The sequence below is a fragment of the Centrocercus urophasianus genome, unplaced genomic scaffold (assembly GCF_019232065.1).
Source record: "Centrocercus urophasianus isolate 14NV4802_14NV808 unplaced genomic scaffold, USGS_Curo_1.0 seq_23, whole genome shotgun sequence".
NCBI lineage: Eukaryota > Metazoa > Chordata > Aves > Galliformes > Phasianidae > Centrocercus > Centrocercus urophasianus.
In genome coordinates, this window is record NW_024884789.1 from 11,927,958 (window position 1) to 11,950,495 (window position 22,538).

Genomic DNA, 22,538 nt, shown 5'->3' on the forward strand with positions numbered 1-22,538 from the left:
AAGCATTAGTCAGGCAACAACCAAGCTTCTTCTGACAAATGTTCACAACGCAAATCACAGACTGAAAAATCACTGTCAAAGAAAAGTGTTCAACATAACTGGAAAACAAACCTGCAGAACTCTTTTTAACCTGTGTGAAAGCTGGAAAAGCTGCTTAAATGCCTTGATGATGCAATTCTTATCTCACATTCACTGTGATGGGCTGCCCAGGGAGGTGGTGGAGTCACTGACCGTGGAGGTGTTCAAGGAACATTTGGATTTTGTGTTGAAGGATATGGCTTAGTGAGAACTATTGGTGATAGCTGGATGGTTGGACTGAATGATCTTGTAGGTCTTTTCCAACCTTGGTGTTTCTGTGGTTCTGTGATATTATTAATATACACATAAAAAATCCATTTGATTTTTAAACTGACAACTACATTTAAATAAAAAGGCACTGAACCATCTCAGAAAGTTTTTTCCATACTCCCAAAAAATATTTTAACAACTCAAAAAGTTTTTCCAAAAAAGCAAACTTTTTTTTTTTTTTTTTTTTAAATAAAGTTTAGAGGACAAATTTCAAAGTTTTTAGCCATGATGCTAGCTCTAAACTAAATAATGTTTGATCTACACTGATCAAAGTGAAAAAAAAAAACAGCTAGAGTGTATGACAAAAATGACTGGAAAATAGAATGTATAGTAGAAAGACTGCTGCAAATGCAGTAGTACTTTCCTGTAGAGTAGCTACCGAGCATCTCTTCCCCCAAAACAAACAATAGAGAACGGCCTTATGTTGTTTTCAAAGAACTGAACATGGAAAGATAAGACTAAATAACCTAAAAGCAACAGAAAACTGACATAAAATTGCCTGTTATCAAGGAGGGAAATACAGAAGTACAAAAAATAAGATAGGTTATGAAATTAAATCTAAAAGAAAGTTAAATTTGCTGTTTCCACTGTAAGTATGTATTTTTGGAATTAGTTGTAGTTTGCACTAGATAAAACTACTCATTTCAAGCCAAACACAGCAGCAGTTTGCACCAATGGCAAAACACCAATTCATTTCTTGAATCTCAGTTCACAGCTTGAGGTTTGGAATGAGCCCCATATCTCTAGGATGTGGGCGTCAATCACCACCATTACACTAAAGCCATAATTAACTCTACAGTTTCAGCTTTATGGCAGCACAGCTCCTGGATACAAAGCAGAACCGTGATTGACCAACGCAGCCATGACTGGACTTACCACAACCAAAAGCAGACAACACTCAGATTTACTCCGAGATAGTCTCCAATTGCAAAGCCAGCAGAAAGCATTTGACACCTTTTTGCTATTCCCAGTCCTGAAATCTCCGCTCCCACTCAACACTTAGTTTACATTATTCCATCCATTAGAGTAAGACATTGCAGGTATACGTTTACCTCCAATAAGCTGATGTATTTTCACACTGTCACTTCCACACCAGAGATAAATAATTTGCTTTCCAACATTTTGTTTTAATACTGTGTTTTACAATAGAGCAAGAGGTTGAAACAAGAACAAAAAAAAAGCAGTTAACAGCTAACAGTTATTTTTATACAGACGTACCACAGCTTCAGGCCTGCATACACCACACAACTGACAGAGAGATGCATTCAACAAGCACGTGGAACAGGCAGCTGCACACTGACATGAGATCATTTCTAGCAGAAATTAAAAGCTTGATCCATTAACCACAATCATAAATACCAGCAAAAGCTTCTGTTCGTTGCTTGTTTTAAATCCTCTTCTATCTTTGGGATGCACAAAAACAATCAGATTATTTACCACGTGGCTCTGCAGAACCTCTTTTCACTGAAATGCTTTAGAAGAAAAGGAAAATGCTTTAAAAAGCAAACATGATGGTTTTTATTAAAGATTAAACTTGATTTAGATTTCCTTCACTTACACACTGTTTCTTTTGCTCTCAGATGTTCTGCCAAGGGCAAAGAGCTGTGTAAATGCACACTCTACTCAAGCACATGTTCTTTCAGCTTCAATACCCCTAAATTTGCTACCGCTTAAAAAGGCTTAAATGCAAACCTTCATAAAACGTGCTAGCTCTGAGACAAGCTCCTTTCATGCCTTTTACTGTGCTACTGCACACATACACAAGTATTTGCCCTGTCCCGTTGGTATTTTGCTAGCTAGCTGTTGGCCTATAGAACAAACCTTTAATAGCACACAATTGCACCAGCTGGTCATTGTCAAAAAGTTGTGAGAAAGCTAATTTATCCTTCCTCTTCTGTGAGACCTCACAGAGGAAGAACAGGCACTGCAACAATATCACGTGGAGCCATGAGAAACTGTTCAGGTTTGACTCCAAGACAAGTTGCAGCAGAACAGCTGCACCCTTCCACCAGCCTGAGCTGGGGAAAGCCTTAGGTTGGGCCCTAGGGAAGGAAACCTTAAGGTATTTCTGCTGTTACATCAGATTTGGGAAGTTCCTGTTTGGACAAATAAGGTCACACCACCCAGATCATCTAAGCCTCAGTTCTCCATGTGGCTAATAATAAATTTAATTTGCAAATGAGCAGTAGAAGCCTCAGACATAAAAAGTGTCTTATAAAGGAGTTCCTCAAGAAGGAAATTTTCTCCTTAGGTTTTTGAAATGCACACACCTTTCACTGCACCCCATAATGTCAATCTATTATTCAAATATCTCCAGGGAGTGGTTCTTGTGAAACCCTGTACAGTTAACCTATCCTTGGAGAGTTATTTTCAGAGCAGTTTCAAGCCTTGTTCTCCTCCCTGTACAAATATTTAAAAAGGTTATCTCCACCCCTACTTCCAAGACCTGCAGGCCAACAGCCCAAATCCATCCAGCTCCATATTACAGAAATAAGAATATATTTACAGCAAAGTACACGCTCAGAAAATCAGTCACGGACCTATAAATCCATCCTATTTCTTCCTTCCAGTTCTGCTTTGCTTTCAAGTTAGGTCCTACAGCTTCACATTTCCCAGTCTTTCCTTCTACACCTCTTGCAACAGGAAAGGGGGAAGTAGAAAAGGAAGAAAAAGAGAAAATTGGTAAATCAGGATCCATCAGATCTCAAAAATAAAATAAAATGAAACAGAGAAAGAAGGAAAAGAAAAAAAATACCACTGAAACATCATAGAACAACTATTCCCAAAACTTACTTGTACGATTAAGGGTTCCTTGGCTTGGAAAAAAAATAACTGCCAATGGAAACAGCATAAAGGGTTTCTTCCTTTGTGAAATCCTCCTTGAATCGCATTCAGCTCTGGCATTGCTTTTAGCCTGGCATGCAGAAGAACAGGGGCTATAAGCTATACTGGGAAAACTCCACTGGCTTTTTCCATGGCTGACAGGAGCCTCACAGCCATCCCTTAACCTGTACCCACACTGCTGCTGCTCTGGATACCACAGGTGTCCACGTTGTGCTCTGCCGAGAAGAGGCGCCCTGCAAAGCAGGTGCTGCTCTGTTTCAGTTGAGTTCCTAGTCTAAGGCAGCCACATAACAAGCATCAACACTATTGGCTAATATTGTTGCCCCCAGGACACAAATATCACAATTCTGTTGTGAGATAAAACATTCAGGAGTATGACAGTGTTGTTCCTGAATAACTTAGGGAAATTATCTTGGCATGAGGGATTTACCCTTTGCAGCATGGGAAAAGGAATATGCTTTCTGAACAAACAGGTATCACATAGAATACCCAACTCCCATATCTGACAAAGATGATGGAAAAAATAAGAAGGGAGGAAGTGATAAATAGATGAGAGCATATGCCAAAAAAAAAAAAAAAAAAAAAAAAAAAAAAAAAAGAATCAGAAGGAAAAAAAAAGGAAGCATTGATCTGAAAATAAAAATGTACACACACACACAGCATAAAGCCCAGGAAATTTGAACATTCACTTAATCAGGCAGTTTTGAAGCACATCAGCTTAAAGTATACCACTTACCCCAAACTCTGCTAAAGGAATAGTAAGGGCACCTGGAGATAGTACTGCTGGCAGGAGTATTTTTCTAGCACCACCTCTTTAGCACGCAGCCAAGAAGCCTACGTGTCACCTGTTAGCATTCATGCTGATGGGTGCTCAGACATAAAGAGGTGTGCCTCTTGTCTCCATTTCTAAGGAGGGTGCTGCCTGACAGCATGGCTGGGAAGCAACTACACAGTTCGTATGTCCCATTTATTCCTAGAGGCAAACAGCACTTCAGAAGAGGTTTATGCACGACCTACCTACAAAGCAGATGTAACATATCTGCTATATCACGCACACATCCTAATATAATGACACAGTTTCTAACAAGATTATTAAGGATGGAGTACATGGATCACAACTGATCCAGTTCTGTATATAGCTTTGCATTCTTCTCTTGAGGGTGAGAAGAAGCTGACAGTCTCTAATGCCAATGCTGTGTTGCTTCTTTCTCTCTTGTACAGACATGAGCACACTGCGCTGCCCCATGGGTAGCACAGGGAAAGTTGGCTTCCCCATGGATTTCTACATAAGAGAAAAGGCATTATTAGACAAAGACTGGAACATGAGATAATTTGTCTGGAGTGACTTCTGACCACACCTGCAAACATCATCCCATTTCACAGAGAAGTAATGCATATGAACTGTTTCAGACAAAGGGTCCTTTCTGGGTCCTTTCCACACTACACTACCTAGCCAGCCCTCTCAAGAGTAGAAAAGCTATTCTGTATAAAAATATTCAAATAAAATCATTTGAGTCAACCCTCTCTTCCTTCTCAGATCAAGTGAAACAGCTATACAACTCAGACGTTATCTCAGTGTCCTAGATGTGCAGTGAAGCCAGCCATAAAGCTCATGACTAACACTGTAGGACAAACCATACACTCAGAAAGAAATAAAGTAATTAGAATTTGCCAAAAGAAAACAGAGATTAGGCCTATGACTAAATGATATTTTAAGATACCACAGGACTTCATCATTTTATCCTTTAGGTGATGGGCAGCAGACAAGCAGACTTGCAAGGGTTACAGTTAACTTCTAGCAGTGTCCAACTTCTGCAAGTGTCACTCAGCTTCCATGCAGATCTTACAAAGACAAGTCCTGCCTGGGCCTTGCCTTCCTTGTTCAGGAAGAACCAGACCCTATTGGAACAGCAAGGAACTTGCAAATTCTGCAGGTTCTCCCTGCAATGGCCACTCAGCCATCTGTGGAAGGAAGGAGTGTACTGAAAGGCTTCCAGCCTAGGTGTCTATCACAGCAAGAGTAGAGCAGGACAAGCAAAAAAGTCTCAGTCTGTTTAAGACGGCTTCCCAATAGTCTTAAATAACAGACCCATATTTTTAAATATACAGTGGAAAAAAAAATGGATGTAGGTCTCTCAACAGCATGCAAATACAAGCACAAGGTAATAATGCAGTTCTATAGGTTTCTGCAAGTGCAAGTAAAATCTTACAAACAAAAAAAAAGCTTCTCACCCAGGCACAACATAGACATAAACTCCCTTCAATAGTTGTTTTACACGTCACCTGATCTGTTATAACACAAGCACTGATGGGATGTGGAAGATGTTCACCACCCTGCCATAGCAGCACTCCCACCACGTTGCAGCCAAGCACTGCCCACATTCCTGCCTGGTGCAGGCGAAGCGTGGCGAACAGCCGCACCCTGCTCTAAGGCTCCAGCAGCTCCTCACTTCAGAGCTGGGCAACGTCAGGCACCTGCCAGTTCTGCTGTGAGAAAGGGACTGGGAGCCAGACAACGTTTCTACTCTTTGTAAAAAGTACCTCAGGTACACATAAATGTAACATAAACAAATTATGACAATTAATTTTATATATTGCAGCAACCTTTCCACTAACTTTCAATTCGATGCCCTGAATCCTTCCTTGATGTGACTGCTCTGACTGCTTTGGCACCAGCTCCTGGCTAATCCACAGCCCAGTCTTAATATCTGTCACACATCACTACACTGTTCCTGTTCTTGAGAGCATAAAAAAAAATTATGAATGACAATCATACACAGATTTACATATAATTTCTTGTTCTTTCAAACTGCAGATCTGGCTAAGAGATGGGGAAAATACACAGTCTCCCACAGCAACATGACCAGAAATGCAGTCAATACAACTGTGCTGATACAGTACTAAGTACAGGCCTTGAAAAGATAAAAGATGGGACAAAAATTCTTGGTCAAAGTTTTCCAGTTCTGTTGTGGCCAAATGGCCACCAAGATACAGTCTTTCAAGCGGACTGACCTAAGGTTTCCAGATCACCTTAATTTCTCGTTTCTCTAGGCATCATTACAGCACATCGACCCCAAACCCTCAGCCAGAATCATGCAGGTGAGCTCCTGCTCAGCAGTGGGGTGGGCAGTGCACGAGCCAGCAGCACAGGAGCCTTCAGGATGTCATCCACAGTGCTGCTCGTGTTCACACAAGGAAGACAACACTGAAAGTGGAAGAGTCCAAGAATCACACAATTACAGGAACTGAGCATTTTTTTATGGAATGCTTGGGCTTTCTTGGCAATAACAAAAACCCTCAGCAGAGAGACAGAATACACAAAGGAAAAATCAGAATAAAAAGGACCAGAAGAGGTAAAATCAAAAAGCTGAAAAAGAAAGCAATTTAATACACAGAATTAGTACACAGAATACAAAGGAAGTGACATCTCATGGAAAAGATGTGCATGTATTTGTGCTAGAGAAAGTATTAGATTTCACACTCAGTCAGTGCAGATGATTCAGTAGACTGCAAACACATCTGTCAGGCTTAGCCTTTGTTTAAATCCACCGAAGTACATTCCCTGTCAACAGCCAGAGGAAAATATTTGCAGTTTCTTTTAATATAGATATATATATTACTTTGTTCCTCCAGGTCGAGAAATTTCTCCGCAGTCTTCCACCTTGTTTTGGAGGACAGAAACGTGGAATACAGACAATGTATCTCCAAAAGGTCACACTGCCAAGCTCATGCTGCATTACAATAGAAACAATCCGGCAAAGATAATTGATCATGATTAGGTCAATTACAGGCATATGGAGAAGGTCAGGCAACAGAAAACCTTAAGATATATAATAGCCTCTGTTAAATAAGGGGAAAATTCACTCAGATACGATACAAATAAGACCATAAAACTGCCTCACTCACCTGACAAGATGTAAGCAAGCAAACAAAACGGGTGGGGCAGGAAAGTCAGAACAGAACTTAATCCACCTTTCTCATCCTTTGGGTTGGGAAATATTTGCCTCTCATTGTTCATATGAAATTATCTCTGTTCCTTACTAACGCCAGTTTTTGACTGAAAGATGAAACAAAACCTTTTTCCAGCTACCTTTCTTTAGCAGTACTGCTTTTCTAAAACATTGAGATCTGCCCTTACTTTCAGTTTAAGTTTCTTTACTCAGTTCAACAATAAATAACAAGGAAACAATATAAAGCTCTTCCTGCATTCTTTTTTGTGCATGACATTAGGAATACTTGGAAGTTCCAAGAATACTTGGAAATTGGAATCAGAAGCAGGGGAAAAAAAAAAGGCAAAGTAAGTTGTTAATTACCTGTGGGAAAAAATAGGGAAACTGTTGGTTGAGAAACACTGTTTACAAACTAGAAAGACTTATTCCTTTTATCCCTTAATCTGGGATCAGATGTGATCAGACTCGAAATACAAGAGACAGTCAGAGAAGCTTTACAGAGAGCTGGTGCGTGCAGATAGGGGAGGAAATATCTAGACTGACAAAACTGAGGTTCAGCTAAGAGTTTAAAAACCACAAAACCCTGACAGGCATTCCTGCAGTAGCAAGGCTCACCGCACACCCCAGGCACACTGGAAATGCTGCACTGTGGAGGCAGCTAAAGCACTGCAGGCTGGCAGGTGATACTTCAAAGAGATGGAGAGACCGATCAATGATCAGCTCTGAGCAGGACTGAAAAGGGTCTGAGCCTCTGATTTCAGAGTCTGTAATAGCCACAGTCTCAAAGAGACATTTTCAGTCAGTAGCGAGCAGGATTTTTTAGTAAACATTTCTGGATATATTGACTATATGTGATGTTTCCATGTTTCACAAGCACTACGAGGCTAGAAATAACTTGCTGAAAATACTCCAGGTATAATTTAGCTCGTCCTTTACATAATAAAAGACCACTTCTGCTTCAAATAGATCCAAGCACAATTCAACAGGCACTGCCTGTTCTCTTCAGGAAGCTACTAACACAGGACAGCAAAGCAGAAGTCTCGATCTGTGTCTGCTGGAGCATGCTTGTGGCTCACGGGTATCACTCAAAATCTTCTAACAAAGAACAAAAACTACAGGTAGTAATACAGGTTTCTTTATTGTTTTTTTTTTGTTGTTGTTGTTTTGGTTTGTTTTTTTTTTTGCAAGAATTGAAAAATAAGCCTACTCTTTCAGTAAGTCATCACATCTTCCTCTTGAGCAGCTCCAGAACTGTAGCAATATTAAGGCTGTCCAAGCTCTCTATTGAGGCTGTGCAACATGCCAAAATATTCAGACAGTGCTTTGGCAAAACATCTGCTCTATTTGTATTCTAGAGCACGAGGGAAGGGATCATTCAAAAGCAGCACCAGTTAAGTGGGCTGAACTGAACAACACAAAGCTTCTACTCAAAAAGCTGGCTGTTTTTTCAACCTGAGTTGCCAAATCAGCAATTTATCTTACTCCTCTGATCAGAATCTCAAATTACAGTGTGAATTATAGTGAAGCCATGATATACAGCAAAGGCTGCTCAGATAAGCAGCACAGCGAACCATGATTTCACACACTAATACTTGTCATGGAGATATACACAAGCCCTGCAAGGAAAGCAAGAGGAATCACAAGCCTATTGCCAGTGTGTCCTCGTTCATCATGTCAGTTAATCTCAGGCTAAGCGAAGGCCAGCAGGCGGATGCTGAGCTGAAAGCTGGTAGCTGCTGCATTTGTCATGCTGCAAATGCCCTCCTACAAAATTTTTTCTTACAGCTTCATGTAGACATAGTGACCCTAAGTTTCACTTTAACAGAGGTTTGACATACAATAGCAAGCATTTTCCTACCCCTACTCCCATAACTTTTCAACTTAAATTTCTATTCAGAATGTTTCTGCCAATACACAGCTTAGCAATTGTGAGCTTACACAGCAGCCATCTCTATTACCAGAGCTCCAGGAAAAAGTATATGAAGTTATTCTAAGAAAATGAATTGCCAGTTAGACTGCTCTGATCGATCCAAGCAGTGTAAGCTCCCTGCAGAAGTCTGCATCAAGGAACCCTAAATGTAGTTACCATATCACATTGGATTCAAACTGTGCTTTCTTGACTGAACAGTAATCATAAAACTTTGCATGCTTCCAAAGACTCAGAATATCACAAGCAAACTGACACCTCATGTAGTGATCGGTAACTTTTTTTATATTCTACATTATTTGGAGAACTCACAAGTCACAAGAAGCTGGCTGTATGCAATGCATTGTCCGAAGAGAGTTTTATTAGAAAACACTCATTAAACTAGGCACTGCTTTTTCATCTTCTATTAAAACACCAGCTTCCGTTTGAGGTATTTGGTTTGACTTTAAATTGCTTCTATTTCCCATAGACAGAAAAAAAAAAAAAAATCAGTAGTAAGATTCCAGTAAAAACAAATTTTCTGAAGTGAAAAAGAACATCTCAGAATTACTCAGAGCAGCCCCACTGACTGCAGGGGAGTAACCTACTCACTCCCCACAATTTCCCTGTCACAAAGATCCCAGTTCTGCTTCTATTTATGCTGACAGCTGCAGCATAATGTATTAAAGCTGATTTTTTATAAAAAAAACTTTATTCCTACCACACAGTGTTCAAATACAATTCAGAAGCAGGAGGTGTGCTATTTCCCATTTACAAAGCCAAACACAATAAATCAATGAAGTGTTACCCTAAGTTTTTCTCCTTATAAAGTTACTTCAGCTTCCCTTTGACAGGACCTTATTTCCCTCCTCCCACCAGGACATGTTCCACGCTATTTTCCATTAACATCTTATAAGATTTGAATTCATTATATTTTCTATACTTTCAGAAATTCTGTTGGTCTTTTTTTTTTTCCAATATTTTTTAGAAGGAAAAAAAATACCTACACTTTGTCTTTGATGCCATTCTTTTAAAAATCCATTTGAATTAGATTCCAAGTTTGTCTTCACCTGGCTTAAGGTTACTCAGTTTGTTTTGATTAAAGTAGTGCTGTGCCATTTCCAAAGCCATGGAAAGGATGGGGAGGGAAGGAGGCAGCACCATGCACTAGTATATTGCTTTGCTCTATATAACAGAACCTCAACATCAAAATTTAATTCTCAAACAACTGACACTAGGAGACTAACTCCTTACAGCAATTTCTATAAGTGTTTCCATAGGACAAAAATATTCAAAATGCAGTTATAATGCAATAAATGAAAAGCATTATTCAAAAACACACTACAATGAGGCAACTGTGACAAAGACTCCTTTCCAGTTCAGCATAGAAATAAGTAACACAAAGTCAGCATCAGTGCTTACAGAAATCCTTCCCCTATTGTTTTATAGAAGCTTCTCCATACACTGCAGATGCCTATATGGAAATAGCAGGAAAGCTTACTTGTATTGCTGCACTGATGAATTCGTCACTTTTCTCCCATAAATGGAAGTCAAGGGCTGATGATTTAGACCAGAAAAATCATCTTAAGATAGACTGAGCTAGACATCAATTACAACCTTGGAAAAATCTTGTGACCTTCCCACAGACATGAAGGAAACAGAGACCATGCTGTCTGTTCTCTGAACAGCTCCTCCATGGTTAGTCACAGTCTGCAAAAACTGGAATTTCAGTCCACAATTAGAAAAACGGTGACACCCAAGCTAGAAAGGACATCTGATTACAAACTCATGCTTGGGGTGGCAAGGAACGACCAAATCACAGGGGCACGGAAGCAAAACACAGTAATATTATCCCATCCCACAGTGCCTTTAACGTAATTAAGACTGAAACTATTTACTATCTGACTGAAAGGACTACAATCTAGATAAGCTCTCATGTTTCCTTGCAGTCCATTTTATTTCATTAAATTAAAATGCCAGTCTTTGCAGCATACATTTTTATTCTTTTATTACCAAACATTTATGATACATGAGGACAAACACAGTGGTGCACAACTCGGTTAAAAATCCACCACGCTAAAGGAGCATTTTATTAAGTATAAGTTAATGAGAATATGGAAATAAATATGAGGGGGGTGGGGTTCAAGCAGAACAACATTTACAAACACTAAGTTATATTGTTTGTATCATGAGATGTTATTTGCACAACATACCTTACCATAAAGGTCTAATTCTGCCCTGTTTGGCATAATGGAGTGGGAAATGCAGGCTGACTGCCTGGGATCAGAAATGGCACCTTTGTTACCGAATCCTGACATAGGCCACTGCAGTCATTTTAATCTTACTGATAAGCACAGCCAGTTTTGTTCTCTACCTCAGACTGATTTATTTCCAGTGTTCCTACTGAAGAATGAAATCCAACTCAGTGAGCCCAAACTAACACAGCTACGAACTACAAGCAGCACATCAGTTGTCTAAGAAAATTAAAACATCATAATCTGTGTTGATTTTTTTTGTTTGTTTGTTCCTTTTGCTTTTAAGCTTTGATACCATCCTAGTGGGAACGCTCTCCCCTCTCTGTACCCTGGTTTGAGTCCTCTACCAATGTTACTACCATCACTGCCCCAATCTTTCCAATTAACTTCAGTGAGAAGGGCCCACACCCCAAATATGTGCCAACTGCCACAACCAGATAGCAAAAAGACACAAGATGTACTGAAGAGGCTTTGGTTTTAAATGCCAAAACTGCAGCTATGTTTTACACAAATCAGCATACTCCACAATTTTAAATTTACTTTTCCCTCCAGACCACCAAGATTCTACTATGCTAAATCGGGCATCTCAAATCAACACCATCACAGCATCACAATGACAAAAACACTGTTTCAAAGCTCTTAACACAGTAACAGTTGGTATAGGACAACTGTCAGCTCAAGAAAAATACTGCAATCAATCTTAATGAAATAAATAAAAGAGGAAATATGTGCATACCTATGCTTAACAGCTGGAAGTGGACCTGTAGCTCTCCAGGTGTACCTCAGCACAGAGCTTCCTGATCCAGTCCAGATCTCTTGAATACCATAGTCATGCAGAAAGAGGCATTAATCATCTGCAAATAATATCAACAGACAAAGAAAATAAAACCAAAACAGCGTAGTTTAGAAGAACAGCTCTAGAATAGCTCTAAAACTTGCACTGGCATGCAAAGCTGTGGGCCCGCACCAGCTCCCTGCCCACCTAATTACATTCAGCTGCTTGTCATGTGGTCTTGCTGACCGATCAAGTGATCTCTTTCCCTCTTTTCAAAACCAAGCAACACAGACAATCAGATTTCCCTAACCCAGGTAGTAACAAACTTCGAGCCCTTCTTTAAGCTCCTGACCCTCCTGCTTCCTGGCACAGGGAAAAGGAAGTTGCAGTATGCTTTACTGAAAATACAAATAAAATACAGCAAACACAGAAGCCTATTTGTTGTAAGAAAGCACAGCGAGTACTAAAAGCAACCAAAACAGCATGGAGAATTTCAGTTTTGCACCCAGTGTTTCACTTTTGCAGAGGACAGAAAGAGCCACCTCTAGACAAGCCACTGCCAACCACATGAGGGCAGGGATGCAGGGCCATGGGGCAGTGCCAGGACTCGGGGATCCCACCCAGCCCTCAGGGGGCTCTCAGCAGCAGCAGCGGAGCTGTAGCAGGATGGTGCCAGGAGCTTTCTGCACCACTGCATCAATATCTGCATGCCCCTCAACTCTATGAGATGTGCAGACATTCCACATACTTTAAGCCAATGAGATAAAAGATGGATTGAACATGGAAACCATCCTCATCAAGTCCCTCTATCAGGGCCCACGTTAGCACAGTAGGCCCAATCTGTGCCCCAGGCCCAGCACCAAGGCACTCGTTGGTAGGAGCCCCCTGCCCACAGCCCCTCTGGCAGCTGCAGCTCACTCTGCAGGTGCTGACTGCAGGGGGCTGAAAGACATGGGTGCAGTGAGCGACAGACCCACCAAGCAGGATTTAACCATGCTGGGCATTCACAGACAGCAGGTTACCTTGCACAACACTTCCGCATCTCAGTTTGTTTCTGCACAGTGTTTCAAGAGCAGAGAAGTAAGAAAGGAAATTAAGGTTTGTAAGACTGCTCTCCAGCCTTACAAAGTGCTGCAGTCAGCTGACTGCAAAATTTAACGTACCCTTAATGCTTTGAAGGGTACCAGACATCTACCAGACAGACAACTCCAAAAGCTAAACTCATTTGCTGCACTGCTCCACTACCTCACCTTGTTTGCTGGGAACTGAGGTGACATGGTGCCCAGAGAGGTTGTGGATGCCCCATCCCTGGAGGTGTTCAAGGCCAAGTTGGATGGAGCCCTGGGCAACCTGGTCTAGTATTAAATGGGGAGGTTGGTGGCCCTGCCTGTGGCAGGGGGTTGGAAATTCATGATTTTTGAGGTCCCTTCCAACCCAGGCCATTCTGTGATTCTGTAACGTGCACATTTTGTTACAATGAGATGGTAAACAACTATGTGAGGTGGAATTTTTTTCATGCATTGCCTCAGCATTTTTCCAGATTTACCAAAAAGCCATTTCTTTGACATTCTGTCACAGGCTACTCCAACCCTCAATAATTTCCCCGCAGCTGAAGAAGCTCTAAGCCCTGTTTCTGCTCCCACACACCATTTGAAATGTTATCACTCAGTTTTTGGCACAGAAAACTTTTTCTTCTTTAACTGCTTCCCTGATCAATACCAGCACATTTGCTTATAGTGAAGAAATACTTTGACCACAAGCACCCAACGATATCTGCTAACTGCAGAAGGAGGAACAGGATAAGGCGCGTTGACAAAGCAACAAAGCAACAGCTCTGCTGTGTTGCAAGCAGCCCCAGGAGCGGGGTGCCAAGCAGAAGCTGCCCAGCTGCAGGTCTCAGCCAGCAGTGTGCAAGCAGTTTGAGCTGTTACACACAGAAAGACTTTGGCCATCTTCAAGGGGAAAGTCATTCATAAACAATTTCCAGACTCCAGCTTTTGATTTCTGAACAAAACGAAGCTGCTTAACTTCCTTCTCATCAACCTGGCATAAAGAATATCCACCAACTCCCACTCTCCCCCTCCAAAAAAGGGTTTTATTAAAAACAGTAAGATTTGGTTGGGAAGATACAGTTGAAATAAACGTCATTTTCCAAAGCAATTTCCACCATCTGCATGGTGTCAGAAACTGCAGCAACAACTGAGCGCAGCATGGCTGCAGGTTTTGGGGTGCCAGAAAGAGCCCCAGGTGAGTGAGCCCTCCTCACACTGCCATCCAGGCCTGGGGCTCACAAGGGATGGGGTGAAGGTTCAAAACATGCTGTGGAATGCTGTTCTGAGCTCTACAGAGGAATGGCCAACTGTTCGCTTAATAAATCTTCCTGTCTTTTTTTTTTTTATAAAAAAAAAAAAGAGTTATGAACCGGGTATATGAAAAAGACAATTCAAATGCCTGGAATTTACAGCCCTCTTGTAAAAATGATCTATGCTACAGGTCTAGGAACACAGGAGGAAGCTAGAAGAAAATCTAGTGCAGGACAGCATAGAGTACTCTTCATTTCGGGCACGAGAAAATTTGCCTTTGTATATTCTATACTCTTAAAAAAAGCTGTAAGTGTCCAGGCAGTCCCTAGCAAGTACTTCCCCAAGAAGAAAATGCCAAATGGTTACCTGTCTGAACACAGTTCCACAGGAATTTGGGCATCTGCCACTGGACACAGAAATGGGGGGTGAAAGAATCAAGAAACAGCCCACCTCAGATGATCCAACAGATGATTCTTCTGTGTTTCCAAAGCCAAAAGCTTCAAACTTGCCCAATTGCAGTGCCAGCTGCCCTGTTTCCCTGCCCCCAAATTCTGCTGGGATCTGTTCTTCTGAATGGTTAATGGCTGTTTCCACCACACATTAAAAGCTCAGCAGGCTTTTACGACAGCCACAGCACAGCCTTCACACGCACATACAGCAGATGCTCCTGAACAGCCCTGTCAGACTGCAGAATGAGAACAACCAGCAGGCAGCACAGGGTAATGGCGCTCATTAGCATCCACAAATCTTATCTGTGTCTCAAAACTTCCCCCGGAATCAAAGAGGAAACTTTTAACGAATGCAAAAAGGAGGAAAAACAGCCACTGGGACACATACGCTGGCGCTGCAAATACGCTGGCAAACTTCAAAAAGAGACAGATCAAATGCTAACAGTAATTACTTCAGAGGGAGATCAATATCCCACAAAATGCAGAAAAAAGAGGGGAGAAAAAAAAGTGAAAAGGAAAAATAAGAACATGATAATTGGTAGGGGGAGATTGCTACAACTGCAAAAAGAATGCCAGTCCTATTCTTGGAAGAAAGGCCATTTCCCATGGAAAGACAGTGGAAAAAATTAGAGGAGCTGGTGGGATGAGCTGCATTGCCACTCAGAATCACAGAATGGCTTGGGTTGGAAAGGACCCCAAAGATCATCTAGCCATGGGCAGGGCTGCTGACCACTCAATCAGCACCAGGCTGCCCAAGGCCCCATCCAACCCAGCCCCAAACACCTGCACGGATGGGACATCCACAGTCTCTCCTGGCAGCTTGTGCCACCAACTCACCACCTCTCAATGAAAAACTTCTCCCCAACATGCAACCTAAATCTCCTCTCCTTTAGTTTAAAATCATCCCCCCTTATCACTACCTACCTGCATAAAAAGTTTATTCCCCTCCTGTTTATAATCTCCCTTTAAATACTTGAAGGTCACAATGAGGTCTCCCTGGAGCCTTGTCTTCCCCAGACTGAACAAGCCCAGCTCCCTTAGACTGTCTTCAGAGGACGAGTGATCCAGGACTTCTACTTACTTACTGCCAAACAGCCCACAAACACAGCAGCACACTAATATCTAAGGATGGAACTAAACAGATCTGAAAGGAGGGGACAAATCTTTTATACTGAACAACTACTACTTTCCTTGCATCAAGAACCAACCAAGAACGTAAAGAAAGAAAAAGCAACTCAGTTTTCACATTAGAAATGTGATCAGTTTTCACATTAGAAATGTAACAGCTCAAGTTTGTCAGCATCAAGTCACGAAACATCCCTTCAGCAAGCAAATAGAAAGCAGGTCAAGCAGGCCCTCCTGCAAGCCAAAAGCACGTGGCTAAATATTCTGTAATACTATGTTTTGAAGCAAAACACCCATGTTCCTCTGTTCCAACTGCAAGCTAATCTAAACAGCTACTTGTGATCATTTCTGAGCTTTCTTTCAGCGCTGCAGGAGATAAAGTATCAGCATGTTTAAGGGCAGCAGCTTTTTAAACAGGAAACAGCTTCATAAAAAAATCTCCTCCTCTGATAGCAGCACTAGATGGCTAACTTCCAAGGGCAACCAGAGTTGCACGAACCACTAAAATAACAGATACACATCAGTTTTGTTTTCATGGAACATCATGCCCAAAGATACGAAATCTTCTCTGCAAATGTGATCTCAGCATCAGCACTTTGGAACACCTTGAAAGAAAACAACCATATCTTTAACAGGAAATCAAAATTCTGCTTTCAAAAAGCAAATCTGCTTACATTTGAAGAACAGGTTAATATCTGATACAAGAGTAGTAAACTTATCCCAAACAAGTGGATCTCATCAGTTTGTCACTTCTATTGAACTTACTGTCTCCCCATCAATTTCTATGAATGTCAATGTGGTTTAGAGTTTATCCTGCAGTAAAGCCAAGAGTGCCTGTGCCTGCTCTAGATGCAAATGAAAAGGGAAAGGGAAACCAATGTTTTAATTCCTGAATCAAGTTCCTACACTCTGATAAAGTTCTGAAATAATAGAAAGAACATATTAGAGAGAATACAGCATTTAAGTACTGTTAAAACACCAAGAATGGGCAAACAAAACGTTCTGAATTTAGAAGAGAAATAAAATGTAATAGTTCTAAAATGTAATAGTTCTTCTATTAGTATATGTATATATATATAGTATATGAACTATGTATAGTTCAAGAATAAACATGGTTATTCATCCAGACTGAAAAAAAATGGATAGTTTTCCATATAAGAAAAAGTACTTGTTGCAACATTCACATTGTTCAAATCACAGTAACTGTGCTTAAAAGAGGCATATTTAACCTAAGTATATTAATATTTAATCTATTTCACATATTACAGCTCATTTTAAGTAAGATGATGGTTCCTCGAGCCATAAATCCTTATGAAGTGTGTGTGCCTGGTTTCATGAGAAGAGCACCATGCCCAGTAATGAATGCAGACAGAAGCATCTGCGTTTTGGTACACGGCTGGAACTGCACACTGATAACCTGATGTCTATCTTCAGCCTGAAGAGCTACAAGTCTCCTTTGAGGTCAGTGATCTTTATCTACGTATCAGAAGGGCTGACAACTAAGCATATTTTTTAATTTAAAAATGTTGTAGCCTTTTAGGAATCTGTTGTACCAACGTAAAGGAATGTGCACTGCAGTTTCCTCAGAAAGGATTTTCAATGTTTTGCAAGTCTACATCAATACAATTTTGAAAGCTGCTTTGATGTTTTTACCCATGCTTCAGCTTAATTGATTCACATTTGCTCTTTGCACTACCTGATCTAAATACAGCTACATAGCATCCTTACTGTCCTTTCATTTATGTACCTGCTTTACATAAAGAATCACAGCAGAAGCTTAGAGCGAGTTTCAAAATCCTACTTGCGAGCACCCACAAATTCAAATTTGGTTTTAAAAGCCTGCTCATGTATCTACCAGCTCTTTTTCCCACTACAAACCACAAATTTCTAGAAATGTTGTACCCTTCCTAGTCAGCTCCTATCGTCTCTGCTGTTTCCTGCCCTTTCCTACCTCCCCAGCAGCCCACACTCTGCCTTTCCAGAAAGGCCCTCATGTGCTGTGCAGAGTATCAGCATAGCATCATAGAGAAGAGAACAGCTAGGAGATATGGGGTCACAAACAGAAATATGGCGGCCTTGGTTTACATCTTGATATTATTTTAGAGCCATAAAAGCAGTGATATATGTTTTGGTTTTTTTTTTCTTTAGTAATTCAAAATACTTGCCAAGTCAAGTCCAAAGTGCTGGCCAGTACACGAACAGGATTCCAACATTTGGGATCATGCAAAACCCTCATATACATATCAGACTGTTTTCAGTTCCTTGAAGCCTCAGCAACATCACAGGAAAACATTATGCTGGTTTTGTGTCACATTTTAATATATATGTATGCCAGAATTTAATCTTCAAAGTTTATTATATCAGAGAATAAATCACAGAAGTTGAGACTACTTATTACAGCAAACAGAAGTAAATTCTGTTGTATTATTTATGAAAAGAAAACAATACAGTACTCCAGTAATTAAATTAGAGGCTAAGATTCCTAATTCATCAAGGCTTTACTACTAGTGGAGATATAAGCATCTGATCACAGCTGATTTAATGTGGTACGAGTCAGCCCTGGCTCCTGACAGGGATGCAGTTTTCAAACTAGAAAGACAAAAAAGAAATCACGGAAAGAAATCTCATAATCAGATGCTGTTCCCATAGGAAGACAAGCTGGGAATATATTTGTATAAATACAAAAAAAAGAAAAAAGTTTTTGCTCTGTAAACGAGCTGCTTTTAAAATAAATAACTCTTCCTTAAATCATGCTGCTCCCAAACGGCTTTTGAGACATGTCTGAATTCAGATCTATAAACACAATAGCACACAGGTGGCCCCCACAAGACACACCCCACATATCCAGACCAGCAAGTGTTTGCCTTCAAACACGTGGGTAACCCTTTGAAAATCAAGGCATAAGAAAAAAAATCAGTATCTGCTGGATCAGACCACATGTGCAGTGGAGTATCATAGTAAAGCGTTAATACTGAAGAGAGCATTTGGATTAACTCTTTAAACATGTTTAATGACCGTGAGTTGTCCTTAAAATGTTTTGGTGAGCCACTAAGTAACAGGAGAGAAAAGAGCTACGGCTCCTACATTCCATCCCCAGTGCCCACGGTGCCTGCTTCTAAATAGACCTTGCAGCCCGTTGCTGCCCCCAGGGTACAGCTCCTGGCACAGGGTGGCTGTGCAGGCCTGGGGCTGCTCTGACCACTGGCAGATGAACTGACAGCCACCCAGCACTGACGGAGCAGCTGGAAACCCAAAGGTGACGCACAAGGATCACTGCCCCTAACACTCATTCTTGTCAATGCCAAAAGCTGCTGAAAAACTTTATCTCACTAATCTGCTCTTTGAAAGGAAACACGCAGTCAAGCGATAAAATAACGTGTAACGATAGAGATGAAAACGAACTTACAATCTGGTTTTAGATATCTGGTCACAGATGAGAAATGTTCTGAACTGTACAAACACCAGCGTATGCTGCAGCACCAGCCCCCACCCAGCTCCGAACAGTTCTGAGCAAGTTAAGGAGGTATAAAATCAGAACCCTGAATCAGAAACACAAGAATGTGTTGTTCTTTCTTCCATCTTTTCTAACATGCTTTTATCCACTTAAAATCACAAATACTACTCCTGTAAGTCTGTGCCAGCATCTGAAATGTATGTTGTGCTGCGTATGCTTTCTTCTGGCTGGAAAACACTTCAAATGGCAACTAAATATTCTGTATCCATGAAAAGAATGGAGATTGAGAAGACAACTCCATGTAGGAGTACACTTCCAAGCAAAGGCACGCAGGTCAGATGTTAGAAACCGCTGAGAGCCATCAATACATTTTACACACAAAAGTCAATAAGCATTTTGTAGAGCTTCAATAAAAACAGAGTGCACAAAGATCACCTCTCCAGTAACGCTCAGTAGAATTCCTCACTCCAAGCACACATCTGAAGAAAACTTCTAAATGCTAATTACTGTGGAAACTACTGGCAATCAAAAAGCTCCAAATCCACCTGAGAGACAAAACCCAAGGAAGGGTGTTTCTGGCAGTGCTCAACACGTCCTTTATGTGTTGCCAGTAGCATAAAAACCATCACTTATACTGGAATACAATCTAGCTGCTTACAGAGCGAGAAAAACTGAGCTTTCCTGATGGATTTAGCTTTCCTCAGATCTCAGACCATCAAAGCATTTACCCCAAGCACTGCAAATCAGACCCAGACGATCTCCCGCACCCTTCAGCTCGGAAAGCAGCAGCAGATGTGCCGATCCCTCAATGCAAGGCCGTTACAGCTAAACAGAGAAACACGCTTACGTCGCTCCCACAACTTCTCATTCGCAGAGGCCCCGCATACAGGCGCACCGCACCTCTCGTTCTACCACCGCGTGCCTGGGAAGATTCGCGCTGCCAGCTGCCGCACAGCGGGGCCCGAGCGCCGCAGCCGTTCCCGCAGCGGGGACACGCGGGCAGCGCACAGCCGAGCTTCTCCCTGCCACTCGCGGACGCCGCACAACGACCCGCCGCGCGGCTCAGGCGCGGGGCTGCAGACGGCCCGAGAGGCAGCGCGATTCTCGCGGCGCTAAGGCCGCTCTGTCGCACCCACCCGTTTGCCGGCCTCGGAAGCGCAGGGAAATCACCTTTCCCACCCCGCCCCTCGGTTCGAGACCACCGCACACGCGGCTCGCACTCGTTTCCGGACGGATCCCGCAGCGCAGCCGCTCCCCCGGCCCCGCCGCCCCGTACCTCCGGCAATGCCGCGTCGCTCCGCACCTGCCCGGCCGGGCGGTAAGGGTGCGTTTTCCGCCAGAGCGACATCACTTCCCGTAGGGTGGGGGCAGGCGCCGAGCGGCCCCGCCCGGACGCGGGGCAGTGGCGGAGTCAGCACCGCCTCGGCCACCCTTTTCCCGGGCTGAGCGCCGGGACACCGGGCTGAGCCGCGCCAAGGAGCTGCCCGACGGGCTCCCCTCACACGGGAGTTGCACCTCTGTGTTGGTCGACACCGCTGCTTTGCGGCCGTCCCTCGTTGGCAGGTGGAAGTCACCGTGATTTTGTACTGCGCTTCCCAAACGGGAGGGATGCGGAGCTGCTGGAGAGGGTCCAGAGGAGGGCCATAGGACTATCAGAGGGTTGAGAACCTCTTATGAAGACGGACTGAGAACTGGGCTCGTTTAGTTTAGCTTGGAGAAGGTTCTGGGGAGACCTCAGTGTGGTCTTCCAGTACTTCAAGGGAGCTTACAAGCAGGAGGGGAATTGACTTTTTACGTAATCTGATAGAGATAGGACAAAGGGGCTTTAAATTGAAAGAGGGGAGATTTAGGTTAGAAGTTAGGAAGAAATCATTTACTGTGAGGGCAGTGAGGACTGGGCACTGCTGCCCAGAGCTGTGGGTGCCCCATCCCGGAGGTGCTCAAGGCCAGGCTGGGTGGCCCTGGGCAGCTGAGCTGGGGGACACCCAGCACAGGTCGGAACTGGATGGGTTTAAGGTCCCCAACAATCCAAGCCAATCTGGTTCCCACTGTCCTCTCATCCCCACTTCCATAAGGCCCAGCCACTGCCTCCAACAGCCACACCGCCCCTGGACTTAGATAAAAGCACACTGAGCGAGGTGACTTCTTCCCTCAGGTCATCCAGAGGCTGCTGTGAATGCCAACACCTGAAAAAAGTTCCTCCAAGAGCAGCAGCTTGGGATTCTTTTTTAGACGCATTACAACCCTGATAGAGCCACGCATCAAGGCACTGCCCTGAGCAGCCACAGAGGGCCTCAAAGCAGCACCCAAAGCAACGCTTTCTTTCTCGTTAAGTGTAGTATAGGACTGAAAACTGTCTGTGTGCACATGTGTGGTACAGTACACACACTGATACACGGGAGCATAATCCATGGCCAGGTGTGGGTCACTGCCCAACCGCCTGCACAGCTCCCAGCAGATGGCAGGGACGACGAGCAGGATCTGAGACACAAACGGCGGCAGGAGGATCGGGACAGGGGAAACCCACAGAGGCACCAGGCGTAACTGCACGACGGCAACCTTCTTCGTCCAGCTCCCTGACGGTTACTCAAACACGAAGACGCACCTCTGAGCGCTCACAGCTTTATGCACATCACAACACACTTGGGGTCCCTACCGGCCGGCACCGCTGTCACCTCCCGCGGGCGGAGCGGCCCCGGGGACCCGCCCGGCGCGGATGGGCGCGGAAAGCGGGAGCGGCACCCGCCGCCTCCTCACAGCGCAGCAGCGGCTCCTCAGGGCCTCCTCTCGGGTGCGGCGTCCGTCGTCGGCCCAGACGGGCTCTGCTGGGGCTGCTGGAACGCGGGAGGCTGGAAGACGGGCCGGTAGATGTACAGCCCGCTGGCCACGCCGAGCGCCATGGCCATGGCCACGTACGGCAAAGGCAGCCTCCCCCGCATGCCGCCGGTCTGGGCCACACCTGCACCGCACACACAGACACGCGCGTGAGGCACCGCGCCAGAGCGAACGCGCGCTCTGCGCTCTCCCGCGCGGCGCCCCTCACCTGAAGGACAAGAACACCACCGAGCGGGGAGCGCCTGCCCGCCACAGCGACCGGAAGGAAGTGCGGGGGGCGGGATCGCGCGTGCG

General features: G+C 43.3%; 1 protein-coding gene across 4 annotated transcripts in view; it reads right to left on the reverse strand.

Annotated features, from left to right (window-relative positions):
• RAB27A (RAB27A, member RAS oncogene family) overlaps positions 1–22,519 on the reverse strand; it is a 32,497-nt gene extending 9,978 nt beyond the window's left edge. Inside the window, exons 1-2 of one of the 4 annotated variants that reach the window (XM_042824755.1) lie at positions 22,453–22,519; positions 12,040–12,157 (exon numbers count right to left, since the gene is read on the reverse strand). The gene's annotated coding sequence lies outside the window, so the exon portion shown is untranslated. Of the gene's footprint in view, positions 1–12,039; positions 12,158–20,685; positions 20,767–22,452 lie in introns of those variants that run through there. The other 3 variants (XM_042824754.1, XM_042824757.1, XM_042824756.1) reach the window with 3 other exon arrangements.
• Positions 22,520–22,538: the final 19 nt, after the last annotated feature.